A 15679-nucleotide genomic window follows, 5' to 3' on the forward strand; every position below is an offset into this window, starting at 1 on the left:
TAGGGGACCAGATTGGGTGATGAGACGTCAAGCATTGGACAGGGTGGGCGAAGATATCCGTGTATATTGGCAGGTCCAGTCGAGCGTAGACGTGGGAAATGAACTTAGATGATGCCGCATCCCGACGAATATCTGGCGGGGCGATATTGCTAAGAACTGGCAGCCATGGAACCGGGGTGGAACGGATGGTTCCAGAAATGATCCTCATGGAGGAATATAATTTGGAATCGACCAAGTGGACATGGGGGCTACGGAACCATACTGGGGCACAGTATTCTGCAGTGGAATAGCATAATGCCAGAGATGATGATCGTAGTGTGGAAGCGCTCATGCCCCATGAGGAGCTGGCCAGTCTTGCAATGATGTGATTCCTCGCACCCACCTTTGCTGCAGTTTTTGAGATGTTTGTGAAATGACAGAGTGTGATTGAGAGTAACGCCAAGATAGACTGGCTGGGCTTCATGCCGGATTCTCGTATCGCCAAGCTGCACATTAAGCTCACGCGAGGCCGAGGCATGGTGTAGATGGAAAACAGATGATACCGTTTTTGCAGTGCTAGGGATTAGTCGCCAGTTTTTACAGTAATCAGATATCAGAGACATGTCTTTCGTGAGTGTTTCCTCAAGGATGTCGAACTTGGATGCCTGAGTTGCACAGCAGATGTCATCGGCATAGATGAACTTCCTTGAAGAAGTTTCTGGGAGGTCATTGATGTAAATATTAAATAGCGTAGGAGCCAGAACAGAGCCCTTGGGGAGGCCATTTGAGACAAGTCTCCATCTGCTAGACTTGTCACCCATATGCACCCGGAATCTTCTGTTTTGGAGAAGAAATGATATAGTGTTGGCCACCCATGGAGGCAGGCATCTTGAGATCTTGACTAGGAGACCACAGTGCCAGACCGTGTCATAGGCTGCTGTGAGATCAACAAAGACAGCACCCGTCTTTAAATTCTTCTGGAATCCATTTTCAATGTAAGTTGAGAGGGCCAGGGCTTGTTCGCAGGTAGATCTTCCTGGGCGGAAACCAGCTTGGGCGGGTGATAGGAATTTCTCTGTAAGATGAGAAATACGTGACAGAAACAGCCTCTCAAGGAGTTTGTAACACACGGAGAGGAGAGAAATTGGTCTATAGCTGGCAGCCAGTGTCATTGTGGGTTGTAGAAGGTGGAAGGTTTGGCTTCTGTAATTGCGTCCCCACTGAACATGGGCATTGACTGGTTGATCCATACTCCCAGTCTGCCTCTCTCTTTCCCTAGTTGTGTCATTTATTTTTAACAGACAAAAGTGGAAACTACTTAAATAGCTATTAGCTGATGAAAAAATAAGCACATGTGTTTTTCTTTCTTTCTTTCTTTCTCTGCAACTAAAGTTTGCTAAACTCTTTGTTCAAGGTAGCTGAACTCACATCCTAGCTGAGGCATCCAGGTGGGGGAAAGATGAGACTGAAGCACTTTAATATCTAACTTGTTATTTATCCTTTGAAAATGAACCATTTTACTCAACCAGGTGCTCCACGACCCAGCCCCATCCCCATTTTCCTTGTTACAAGCTTAACACTGCTTTTTCTTTTTGTGAAAAACCAGTGCTACAATGAGCATGCTGATATTTCTTATGAGAATTACTTGGTTGGTGCATTTAAAATGACTAAATTTTATAGTGTTTAAAATCTGTCTCAAGAAATTAGACTTCTGGGTGTGGTCAATGGAGTAACAGGGAACAGAACTGATATCTGCCCAAACAACAAATATTTACAACTATCAAATTTAACAAAACTCACTAACAAAAGCTGGGACATCTGCAGAAGCAATGCAGCCTCAGGTGTGTGCTCATGCATGATTGGGGTGAGAAGGGGGTGCAGGGAAGGAAACAAAACATGAAGAATTTAGAACACCAGTAGATGACTGAGCCATTTTCCCTCTACACAGGAGTAGTCACAATACACAGCACTGGTTGTGACAGAAGGGAACCTTTAACATTTTAATCTATGCTTCAAGGGCATTAGCCTGTGGAATTACAGGCAAGGACATACCAAAAATGCAGGGGATATTTGTAACCAAAAGAAATGCTGTCTGTTGCCAAAAAAATAAAGGTAATTTGTTGCAGATGGTGGATAAATGGTAAAGTGAGCACTGTTTTTTTTTTTTTTTTTTTATAACAGGTGCAGCAAAGCAGCAAGGCTGTGAGGCCTGGTTTCAAACTGAAATCATACAAACAAACCATATATATATATATACCACAAGGAATACAAAAAGCTTAAGGAAACAAAAAGAAGCCTCACTACAGCCCCCTACCCCTCAACTGCCCATCATATAGATAATGTGAAGCTAAGAGTTCTCAAAAATAACACCACCTGCTGACCAACAATAACCAGCATAATCAATGTGTAAGTGGAAGAACTGCAGAAACAAACTTTCAAGCAAGCCAAGCCAGTCAGATAGAAATGAAACAGAAGGACTCCAAGAAAATTTAGACTTACAGAGACTACCAGGGGCCAGGCAGTGGCACACCTGGTTACGTGTACACACTACAGTGCACAAGGGCCCAGGTTCAAACCCCTGGTCCCCACCTGCAGGGGGAAAGCTTCATGAGTGGTGAAACAAGGCTTCAGGTGTCTCTCTGTCTATTTCCCTCTCTATCTCCTACTCCCATCTCAATTTCTCTCTGTCTCTATCCAGTAATAAATAATAAAGTAAATAATTTTTTTAAAGATAGAGACTTTGACCCCTGGCACCCCACCTGTAGGGGAGTTGCTTCACAAGCAGTGAAGCAGGTCTGCAGGTGTCTATATTTCTCTCCTCCTGTCTGTATTCTCCTCTTCTCTCCATTTCTCTCTGTCCTATCCAAACAACAATGACATCAATAACTACAGTAATAAAAGAACAAAGGCAACAAAAAGGAATAAATAAATATTAAATATATATATGGAGAGACAGACTACCAGAGAAAGGCTATGGAAAGCCCATTATGAAGACTATCCAAGAATCTAAACATAGTATGGAAAACCATATTCAAGAGTTGAAAGAATATTTCACTGTTAGGAAATACAAAGCAAGAACTCCAAACCATGTTCTCTAATGAATTAGAAAACATGAAAAAGAATTCCAATAATAGCTCACTAAGCAGTAAGTAAGCATGAAAGAAAAATTTCAGACAGAAATGCAGGAAGTGAAAGAAACCATGAGTGCTGTATAAGCTGAGGCTTTGGAAGTAGGCTCACTCATGCAGAAGAATATCTACTCTAAAAGATACAATTAGCTTACTCTTTCAATTTAAAGATGAGAGAGGGGAAAGGTTAGAACTAGTGATGCAACTCTGCGAAACTCCAGACTCCATGAAAAATTCAAATGTAAGGGTGATAGGAATTTCTGAGGAAGAGGATAGGGTAAAGGGAAGAGAGACCATTTTCCAGGAAATTTTAGCTGACAATTTCTCTCACTTATGCAATACTCAGAACATAGGAATCCAGCAGGCAGAGTTTACACCAGTACACATGAAAGAAAATGACCACCACAAAGTACATTATTGTAAGAATATCAAAACTCAATGACAAGGAAAAAATTAAAGGCTGCTAGGGAAAAGAAAGAAGTGACATAGTGTTGTTTTCAACGGGTTAGGTTGTTTTCGCCGGGCTAGCTTCACGGGCGGGTAACAGACGACCAGGGACTCATAGTTGAGCTGTAGGCAGTATCTCTTTATTCATGCAGGACGCAGCACAATCTAAGACGAGCTAAGCTAAACTCAAGGTAAAGTACTCTAAAACTCACAATGCTGTCTTTATATATACTTCCCAAGTAGGGTGGAAACAGGATGTGACATAGAGAGGGTGGAGAGAAAAGTGACTGGTGAAAATCAGAGTGTGACAAAGAGGGGGCAGATTAGGCGAGAATCCTATCACTGAACCACAAATGCCCTGGAGGGAGGGTGGAACTTGTTAACAGTGGTTATGTAAATAAAATAGTGTTAAGCAGGGGGGATTTAAACCAAATGAAACAGAAGGGGTCTCATGCATACCAACAACATAGAAAGGTAGAGAACATATTTGCACACCATACTTCAGACAAACAGTTGGTATCAAACATCTATAAAGAATTCATATAGCTTGGCAAAAAGAGAAAAAACAACCCAAGAAAAAAGTGGACAGAAAATATGAGTACACAGCTCTCTAAAGAAGAGATGCACATGGCATGTATATATATGGAAATGCTCTATTTCATTCATCACCAGGGAAATACAAATTAAAATGACATTGAGATACTATCTCACACCTGTGAGAATGACTTTCATCAACAAAATGGGAAAAAGTGTTGAAAAGGATGTGGAGAGAAAGAAACTCTATTACACTGCTGGTGGGAATGTAAACCGGTACAACCATTATGGACAACAGTATGGAGAATTATTTTATTTATTATTTATTTTTTTATTTTCAATTTTTTGTTGCCCTTGTTTTTTTAATTATTGTTTTAGTTATTGTTGTTGTTATTGATGTCACTGTTGTTAGGACAGAGAGAAATGGAGAGAGGAGGGGAAGACAGAGGGGGAGAGAAAGATAGACACCTGCAGACCTGCTTCACCATTTGTGAAGTTACTCTCCTGCAGGTGGGCAGCCAGGGACTCGAACCAAGATCCTTATGGTGGTCCTTGTGCTTTGCACCGTGTGTGCTTAACCTTCTGTGCTATTGCCCGACTCCCGAGAATTCTTAAACAAATGCAAATGCTAACACATTATGATCCAAGAATTCCACTCCTGGACATTTCTCCAAAAGATATAATAACACTAATTCAAAGGTATATATGTTCCCCCATTTTCATAGCTACATTATTCTCAATAGCCAAAATATGGAAGCAACCAAAATGCCCTTCCACAAATGACTGGAAAAAAATGTTATGGGACATATACTCAATGGAGTTCTACTCAGAAATAAAAAGGATTATATTATGTTCTTTGTGACAAAATGAATGGAATTAGAATTTTTGCTGTGTGAAGTAAGTAAAGAGGTAAAGGACAACTATAGGCTGGTTTCTCTCGTATGTGGAATTTAGAGAATTGAATACAGGAACTTGAAAACAAACAACCGAATAAAAAGTCAACCCATATCCCAAACTGTGGAAAATTACAATGGTTATCTGAGGGAATGGGGGTGGGAGACACACAAAACTTTGGTGGTGGGAAAGGTGTGGAATTATAATCCTATTACTTTATAATCTCATAAATAACTATTAATTTACCATGCCGGGGGCTATCCTTATATATTTCAAGTTCTCTAATCTTCTAGACCATAGCTCTGTGTATACATACTTTCTTTAGCCTAAGTGTTTAATGTTTCAGATTTTTAAGATGATCAAATTTTGACATTGAACTTAAATTGTTGAAGGAGCTCTAAAATATATTTGTATATATAGTTTTTAAAAAAATTTAAAAATATAAGTTACCTATAACCTTAGGCCAGACAGATAAAAACAGTTGGTCCTGTCAGTATCTAAGATAATGGTGATAATAGATACCCTTAGTGGGCACAAAGCATAGTCAGGTCAATTATAGTACATCCTAACCACTGGATTTTCATAGAAAAATCAACACACTTGTTTATAATAGTAATTAACTATTGGTATTTAAAACTATTCCTAATCTACAAATAACCTTTATTATAGCCATTATAAATAAGATCTTTATTTCTCTTTATCCTGGAACCTCTAGGACTATGCCCATATATCTTGATGTTTCTTCTCTCTGATCCCTTACCATCATACTGCCTCTGTTGACCTCAGCTAAATTCTAAATTCATATTACCAGTGCTGCTATGCTACATTATGCTGCTACTGACTTTTTACTGTAGATTGTCACCAGAGACACCAAGTCTGAGATGTTAACCTCCTAACTCATCTACTCTGGTGAGATCTTTCCTAACACATGAGACTACGTAGTTCCATTTTAGATCTAACAAAGGTACAGATAATAGATACAGGCTATGACCTAAGGTACTGGGTAGAGGTGTGCATGCATCCATAAGCAAGGGGGCAATTATATAACTCAAAGTTAACATGCCTAATGGTCCTCCATGATTAGACTTAGACATAATAATCCTGGATTCTTAGTAGAAGGGCCTAGAGAAGGCATCACAAATTTTCTGAGCAATTAGACTCAAACCAAATAAGCTTAGAAATATAGTATAAAGGCCCAAAGAAAGCAAACCCCATAAACCTAAAACTAATTTGGATACAATAAATGACACTCAGCGCTTCAACTTGGAAAAAGTCTATGTTTGTCAGATAAAGAAAAGGACTACAAAAGCTGGCAAGAGACTGGCTCACTTTAATGATGGCTTTTTCAGTCAATACCAGGCCACTCCATCATCTGGGGCCCTAGTTAGGGAATTATTGGATTCCCACACAGATATGATGAATCTAGACCTCTAATAGAACCCTCTCTCCACATTCACTGGTCACTTCCATCAGTAATGGCATCACAAGCCCTCTCTTGGGCCACTCCAGGAACTTGTCCTCCATATAAAGTAACAATTATAGGGATTGTCCCACTCTCAGAAGGGATTCTGGGTCATCCTACCCTGCCACTTGAGGGACAGTCATCCTGAGATGAATGCAGCCTAGAATGTTTCCAGCTGTGAGTATTGACTGCAAGCTCAGACTGACAGAGACTCACAATTTACACAGGCTTCTGTACTAAATCTAAATATATATGGGCCCTGGGTCAGGTGGATTGGGTAAACAGTTAATTGTACTCACAGACTTTCTTCAACTTTGGGGGCAACTCTTTGCTTTAATCCTACTTTCTAGCCTTGTTATCAATTCTGACACCATCTCCTCAGACAATGTTAGCTATCAAGCTCAAGCAAAAATTACTAAAGTCATGGGCCCCTAGGAACATGCCTAAAATAAAGTTCTTAACTTCCTTCCACTCTAAGATCTCTATTCTCAGCTACTTTATTCCTACTTTTTGGTTCCTATTTATTAAACATTTTGTCCTGCTTTATATCTTACTGCTTTTCAGTCACTAAATTGCTGATGCTACCATGATGCCAACTTGACTTCCAAAGGCAGATGACTGTTCCAATGTGTCCTGGTACCTCCCCACTAGTGAAAGATAGAAACAAGTTAGGGTTGTGGATCCATATGTCAATATCTATATCCAGTGGATAATCAATTATAAAAGTCAGATCTTCCATAGAGATCCCATAGAGATCTTTGGTACATACTCCTATAGGGATAAAGAAAGGGGAACCTTGCAATGGAGGGGGTGGGCATTCCGTTGGTGAAAATTGTATGAACTGTACCAGTCTTATACCACAATCTTACTGATTATTAAATCACTACTGATAAAAAAAAGGAGGTGAAAAATAAGAAAATACAAAGCAGAACTTTGACTGGGTTTGGTGTATTACAACAAAGTCTTTAGAATGTGGGGGTGGGGGTAGTTTCAGGTACTGAAACATGATGGCAGAAGACAACCTAGAGGGGTTTGAATTTTTATGTGAAAACCTGAGATATATTACATATGTAAAAAATATTGTATTTTACTGTTGACTGTAATCCATTAATCTCCCTCAGTAAAGAAAAAGAAAATAGGCTGGGAGTATGGATCGACCTGCCAACGTCCATGTCCAGTGGAGAAGCAATTACAGAAGCCATAACTCCCACCTTCTGCATCCCATAAAAATTTTGATCCATAATCTCAGCAGGGGATAAATGATAGGGAAAAGGACTAAAGGGCTCTGAACTTCAATTCCATCAGGACCTGGAGAGAGAAAAGGCATAAAGGAAGGACATTCAGAAGTAGTAACAGATATAAGTGTGACTTAGAAAGGAAGAGAAGGCAGGGCCATAGGAAAATATATACAAGTATAAATAAATAAATAAATAAATAAATAAATATAGTAGTCACACCATATCTGCAAGCTTAGGAGAACTACTGTAACTTCCAATGAAAGAATGGCGATACAGAACTCTGGTGGTGGGAATGGCGGGGACTTATAGCCCTGTTATCCTTTAATTTTGTAAATCAATAATGAGTCACCAATAAAATGTAAAAAAAGAAAAATTAAGAATAAAATAATTTCTAAAACTACCATATCTTTCCTAAAAAACATGCAAAATGAAATAAACTCTCTCAGTAAAACTTGTTTGATTTTGAGTTTGGTCCACTGAACATTAAGAAACTGAGGGTGCAAGGACTTACTATCAAACAGTTCACAATTCATAATCTATAACTTTAAGGGTAAACTTTTGTTTTCATTTAATCAATTGTTTATTTCTTTTTCTTTTTTATTTGTTTATAAAAAGAAAACACTGACAAAACCATAGGATAAGAGGGGTACAACTCCACATAATTCCCACCATCAGAACTCCCTATCCAATCCCCTCCCTTGATAGCCTTCCTATTCTTGAACCCTCTGGGAGTATGGGCACAAGGTCATTGTGGGATGCAGAAGGTAGAAGGTCTGGCTTCTGTAGTTACTTCCCCAATGAACATTGGCATTGACAGGTTGGTCCATACTTCCAGCCTGCCTCTTGCTTTTCCTAGTGGGTGGGGTTCTAGGGAATCAGAGCTCCAGGACATATTGGTGGGGTTGACTATCTAGGGAAGTCTGGTTTTCATCATGCTAACATCTGGAACCTGGTGGCTGAAAAGAGAGTTAACATATAAAGCCAAACAAGTTGTTGATTAATCGTGAACCTAAAAGCTGGAATAGTGCAGATGAAATGTGTGTGTGTGTGGGGGGGGTGTCTCCATTCTGTAGGTAGCTAGTAGGCATATTTTAGTTATATTGCAAAGGGTCTGTGCCTATACTAGTGTTTTTTCCCCCTGAGCCTGAAATCTGATATGCAGGTGGGTCCAAGTTATTGTCTGAGGAGATGATGTCATGGTTAGAAAAAGGACCAGAAAGCTGGATCAAGGAAGAGAGTAGCTCCCAAATATGGGAAAGAGGTATAAATATTGTTGACTGTAAACCCCATTGATTTGATCTAATCTGGGGCCCATGTTCAGTTTAGGAGCCTATGTGACCTCTGCATCACTATAGATCTGAGCTCACATTCTGTGGTCATGAGTAGGAATGTTACAAGCTGCCCCAATATCAGGATCCATCTTCCTCAGGTGTAGCATAGAGTATGTTGTCCATCCTTCCCCTCCCTTCAGAGGATGGAACATTCTCTGCCATTGTTGATCCAAGCTGAGGGCAAGGTCCTATGGATGCCCACAAATGGGTCTATTGTGTTGTTCCTGATAGAGATGACTGGTAACAATGGAGAGAGGGATTTATTAGAGATCTAGGCCCATCTTGTCTGTTTGGGAATCTCAGGAGTCCCCGATTAGGGCCCCAACTGATGGGGTGGCCTGATAGTGACTAAAGAGTCATTGTTAAACTATGCCAGTCTCTTGCCCTTATTTAGCTTTTGCACTCCTTCCTTTGATAAGGAGAGCTTGGGAGTGAGTGAGGGAAGTGTAATAAAGTAGGTGAGGATGGTATCTAAGTCTAAATAGACACTATTTCATTATCAACATTTTAGACTCACTGAAGACTATTGTGCACTTTTGCTTTCAGGAAAATATTTTTGCCCTAATTTGTGGATATATGGGAACATATGCTCTATCTCATGGGACCTGGTCTATATCTAGGTTTTGGGAATTTGTTAGGAGGTGAAGCACCTGGAATGGAATTAGAGAATCCTATGAAAGGAAAGGTCTCACTGGATCAATGAGGGTGAAGGGTTGACATTCCATGTCTGACCTCTCTGGACACAGTCTGAAGTGAAGCATGCTGAGGTGGTACTCATTGCATTGATTAGGTTAGGATCGGTGGATGCAATACCATTTGGTATGGATTGAGAGAAGCATGCAGAATAGTGAGCCCCACTCTAGAAGTTCCAGGATCGGGGGGAAATATAGGCTCTATACAGGAAGCGGGAGATTCCTGCTGTCTTAGGGTTTAAGAAGACAATAGATAGTTATTACTATAATCACATTATTCGGCAATTGGGTTTAATTTGAAATATCCATTTGTTAGGATTTGCTGTATCATACACAACATCACCACAATTTTTGTCCTTTGACATTATTTGTACATATCTGTGCCCCTGGTTGCTTCTGTTCTCCCTGATCTAAGCTTTAAAGAGAGTCAGCATATCGAAGACTCAGCCTATAGTCCGTGCATTAAAAAGTTTGAGACATTCAATCAATTTTTCCCTTCTCATATTAATTAAATAGTTATTTATATGACTACAAGTTAATAGGAGTGTACATAAACACTATTCCCACCACCAAAAGACTGTAGTCTATTCCATCCTACCCCCTTCCTGACTCCACCCGGCCACCCGGCCCATGAAGCAGAATATCCACCCTCACCCTCAACCCAGGGTTTCTACTTTGGTGCCCTACTCCAAGTTCAGTCAAATTCTGTTTTGAGTTTCCTTTTCTGTTCTTCTTTCTCAACTTCTGTTTATCAGTGGGAACTTCCCATACTCATCTTTATCATTCTGACTTAGCTCACTTAACATAATTCCTTCTAGCACCATCCAAAAGGGGTCAGAGAAGTTGGTCCATTGTTCTTAAGAGCAGTGTAGTGTCATTCTGCGCTGCGGAGAAGAGAGAGAGGAGGTCCAGAGCGAAGAGGGAACACAAATCTTTATTTGCGGTGGTACCTCAGAGTTGGGTGTGAGAGAAGCAGTTTGGGCCACCTGGAGGTAGCGAAAATGGCTGCCTCACGCAGTAACCTTTCCTGTGTCTAAACACCAAAGTGAAGCACCTGAAGCGCCGGCAAAAGAGAGAGGTGCAGAAGAAGAAGGGCTTTTATAGGAGCAGCTTTCGCAAGAATGGGAAGGGGAAGGAGTAACCATAGCACTCCAGGATAGGATAATAACTCTCATGAGAATGGGAAGGGGGAAGAGTAACCAAAGCATTTCAACTACGGCAGGGAAATAGACAATGCCCTGAGGGCACAACATGGTGGAACAGGCACTGCGAGAATGTCCCAACTCTCATGGGAACTAGCAATAGCCTGAGGGGCAACATGGTAGATGTGACTGCGTCTGCACAATTTCCCAGCAGTGTAGTATTCCATTATTCCACTCATCTGTTGTTCGGCATGTGGTTTGCGTCCAGGTTTTAGCGATATGAATTGTGCTGCTATGAACATAGGTGTACACATATCTTTTCAGTTGTGTGTTATGTAGTGCTTGGGGTATATGACTAGGAGAGGAATTCCTGGGTCATATTGAAAGTCCATGTCTACATTATGAGAATTCTCCAGACTGTTCTCCACAGAGGTTGGACAAATTTACATTCATACCAGCAGTGCAGAAATAGTCAAGTCAAAGATTTTCCTTTCCTTTGTTCTTTTGGCCAAAGCCCAAGAGTGGGTTATAGAACTCTTTTTTTGGTGTCACCCTTACCACCCCTTGCTCACCCTTACCACCTCTTGCTCTTCCTTACCACTGATGGTCAGAAATCCTTCCCTCTCCTGAGAATCCCAGGTTAAAAGCTGTTCTCCCCCCTCCCCTCCCCAGCTCACACCAGGTGTTGTCTCTAAATTGCCATCTTGGCTCCCCCTCTCCTTTGTCCTCATTCTTATGTGCTTCTTCCTTTGGATTTTTTTTAGCTGGGCTTTTGTCCTGGTTAATTTCTTCAATGTTTCTTCTAGGTTTAGCCATTGTATATGATGTTTTATATGATGTTTTATGAGGTTCCTGTCTCAGTGCTATTCAATCCACTCATCACACTTGCCTGGATTGACTTGTGTCTAATCAAGGTACTTAAAGAGTTAACAGTTATGGAAATTAACAGTTATTTCAATATTGTCTTACTGTTTGATATGAAGCAAGCAAGATGAAGTGGCTGTCAAACTCTCTTTTGTTCTTTATTGTCCCTGTAGGTTATGAGAGCCTGCAGGCTTTTTAACTATAAGTAGATTTTTTAGCTTAATTACTCACTCCAACCTAGAGATAAACTAGGGTGTGGGAGAGATAACACAGTGGTTATGCAAATAGACTCCTATGCCCCAAGGGTCCAAAGCCCCAGGCCCAATTTAGTTTCTCTGATAGCATCCAGAGCAAAGTTGGGTAACAGTCCTTGGCCCTGTGAGTTCCTAAACAAATCCTGTTTGTACTCTGTTGGTTCTGAGGCAGTGATTCAGTGTCTCTGAATTCATTTGTATAATGATGTGGAAAGGCTGCCACTATATGTCCACACTTCCAGATTCCTGGGAATGTATATCTTCTCCTGAGTTACCCCATCAGGTATCTGCCCCTGATGTCAGCACAGGGCCTCCTCACTACTGCTCCAGCCTCCATGGGACAGTAGAAATGGAGACTCACAGTTGCATTTGGTGAGCCTTAGGGGATCTTCTCCTCCCACCAGCAGTTTATCTGTTGATAAAACTGAGATCAGAGGTGGTGCCTCAACTGGCAAACTGACAGATTTGTACCAGTCACTACCAAGTAGATACGGGCTTTCAGCCCCAGGTATCTCTCCTTAGGCCTCTCTCTGTCCATGAGCCACACATCTGCACTCACCAGTGACTTGATGGGTTCCCAAGGTATTCCAGGTCTTGTATTATGTTCTTGGGTGATGTTTTTTATTATTCTTAGTTGACTGGGCAAAGGACAGAGATGCAGCTTCTGCTACAGAATTCACCATTTTAATAGCTGTCTCTCCATATCTATCTATCTATCTATCTATCTATCTATCTATCTATCTATCATCTATCTATCTATCATCTATATATCTCTATCTCTATCTTGTTCACTTGCCCTCTTTTCTCTCTCTGTCACTAATTTAAAAAACGGACACCCTAAGGTATAAATGGCAAAGTGCTTGACTCCAACTTAACAGAAGTATCTCTAAAATCTTGCTTTTGGTTTTTGCTTTTATTTTGCCATATATTTAGCTGGCAGTCAAGGGATTTGTATTTGATAAAGCTCAATATATACTGTCCTTCCAGAATGTTTATTTATACCCATCACCTAAACAGCCTAAACAATTATATAGTATAATTGTATTCTGCTACTGAGCCATCAACAAAACAATAATGTAGACCTTTCAAATGCTTAATGTAGCCATTAGCTGTGCAGTATAGTAGAAATTCATGGAGATGGTAGAGTGTGGGAGAGAAGCTTTTTTCTCTCTTTTTTTCTTCTTTCTTTCTTTTTTTTTGAGCTGAGGCAAATAATAGACTATCTGCACCCCTCTGCCAGCAGACTTTATTTTCCTTACTTCTTTAGTAATTTTAAATTAATTCCAGAGAGAGAAGTGGAAAAATCAGTTCTGAACTGAAACAAAACACTCCAGAAATGAAGACCAGGACAAAGAGGACATTCCAGAAATCTGGAAATTTGCCTCCAAATGCACAATGCAGTCAGCAAAAGGAGCTGGGCAGGGGCTGGGGAGTAATACGGAGAGGATGTCAGACCCATCTGTTGCCATTGTGTAAGAATTTACTTTGCAGTTTTAAAGTAAACCTGCTTTTGAGCAAACAGGAGACATCAGTTGGTTGAAAGACACACGTTGCAGAGAGGAAGATAAGTCTAAAAAAATTAAGAATTTGTTTATTAGGAGCTTTATAGTGTTTTCATAGAGTCCCATTGTCTAATATGGTAGGTACCAACCACATGTTGAATGAATTGAATTAGACACCATTAAATTTGTACTTTCTTGGTCACACCGGTGATATTTCCAGTACTCAGTAGCCACATGTAACTATGACACAAAAACAGTGATAATAATATAAACAAATGACATCTTCAGCACCACAGGAAGATGAACAACACTATTTAATTTAGGATAATCAAAACACATTTTTGTTTGGTTCCTCCTGTTTCCTGTAGAAGCAGGGAAAAATCGTGTGTTGAATCAAGATGATTTTGGGGGCTGGGCGGTAGTGCAGCAAGTTAAGTGCACACGGTGCAAAGCACAAGGACTGGTGTAAGAATCCCAGTTTGGGTCCCCCGCTCCCCGCCTGCAGGGGGGTCACTTCACAAGAGGTGAAGCAGGTCTGCAGGTGTCTATCTTTGTCTCTCCCTTTCTGCCTTCCCTTCTTCTCCCCATTTCTCTCTGTCCTACCCAACAACAACGACATCAATAACAACAATAATAATTACCACAACAGTGATAAAAAAACAAAGGCAACAAAGGAAAAACAAATAGCCTCCAGGAGCAGTGGACTCATGGTGCAGATGCTGAGACCCAGCAATAACTCTGTAGGCAAAAAAAAAAAAAGATTTTATGACATAAAATTTAGGCCAGTAGGTACCACTGATAAGCATGTGACTATTGTGCTCACCCAGACCTCATCTTCAGCCTCAGCCTTCCTAAAGAGGTCTCAAACCTGGCTGCAGTTTAGAATTACCTGGAATATCAATTATCAGTCTTTTTTTTTTTCCACCAGTGCACTATTCAGCTCTGGTTTATGGTGGTGCGGGGGATTAAACTTGGAACTTCATAGCATCAGGCATGAGAGTCTCTAAGAGTCTCCTTGCAGAACCATTATCTGTCTACCCCCACCCAGGGATTTTTATTTAACTTATATTCATTACATTTTAATTTTGGAAGACTCATTCATTTTAATGAAAGACTAGAGCACTTCTCTTTCACTGTCCTGGTAAATCTGTGTGTGTATATGTGTGTGTGCGGGGGGGTGATGTAACTGGTGTGACTAATTGTATAATGTTTCCTAGAAGTTTAATTTGGGGGAATTTTGAGTTTATTGGTGTAACTACAGTGCCAGCTGATGGAAGGAAGGGATTCTTATTGGTTCTGTTCATGACTGAAATTCTGTCTTTCTAGAGTTTAGGAAAGTTCCTGACATACTAGGACTCAATAAGTATTTGTTGAATATCTACATAAAACAGCACACTGCTAGTCCTAGAGTAGATGCTCAGAAGTTGGAGCTATTAGCACTACCAACCTGATCATTATTATCATTACAATAGACTCCTTGCTGGAATAAATACCTTATGAGAATATTTTTCTCTTCTGTTTATTGCTGTGTTACTTGCATGTGGGCCTGTGCCTGGCACTTGGTAAGTACTTGTACATGTGTAGTTGATAACTGATTGAGTGAATTCAAGTGGCATTGCTGACTCTTCCCCAGTACTGGGGTTCCCTGATCCCTGGTTGTTCTAGTCCTGGTTTGTTAGCTTTCCTATAATCCTATGAGCTCAGTATAACCTTCTCTTTTGATTAGTTATTCTAGAATAATCTTTGGTTGCTTACATTAAAAAAAAAAGTTCTGAAATTTCAACCTATAGGAATGCCTCTCTCAAATTCAGAGAAGACTTTATTGTCATTACCATTGAAGGACCCAAGCTACATATTTTATATTATTGCTTTAAGTTGTTGATGTTGGTATTGCAATGATTATGGACTCAGTTCTCTCATTTGCAGTAAAATACTGGCATTTCTAAGGCACATGAGGGATTTATGTGGATACTACCCTGTAGGGTTCTTAATGTTAAGACAGTCTTGCATAAAAGGAACCAGATTCTTGTTTCATCTGTTTCACTTCTTTGGAAGAGACTGCCAGTCTCCTGAACACTTTCTTAGGTAGCTGGCACCAGTTTGTCTTTGATTTGGCATTAGTTTGTCTCTAAAGTGATTGCACATTTGTTAAGTTACTCTGCTCATCTGAAGATCAGAGATCTAAGATGTATATTTGGGGTATAGAAGGGAC

This window comes from Erinaceus europaeus, chromosome X (genome assembly GCF_950295315.1).
Source record: "Erinaceus europaeus chromosome X, mEriEur2.1, whole genome shotgun sequence".
Taxonomy (NCBI): domain Eukaryota; kingdom Metazoa; phylum Chordata; class Mammalia; order Eulipotyphla; family Erinaceidae; genus Erinaceus; species Erinaceus europaeus.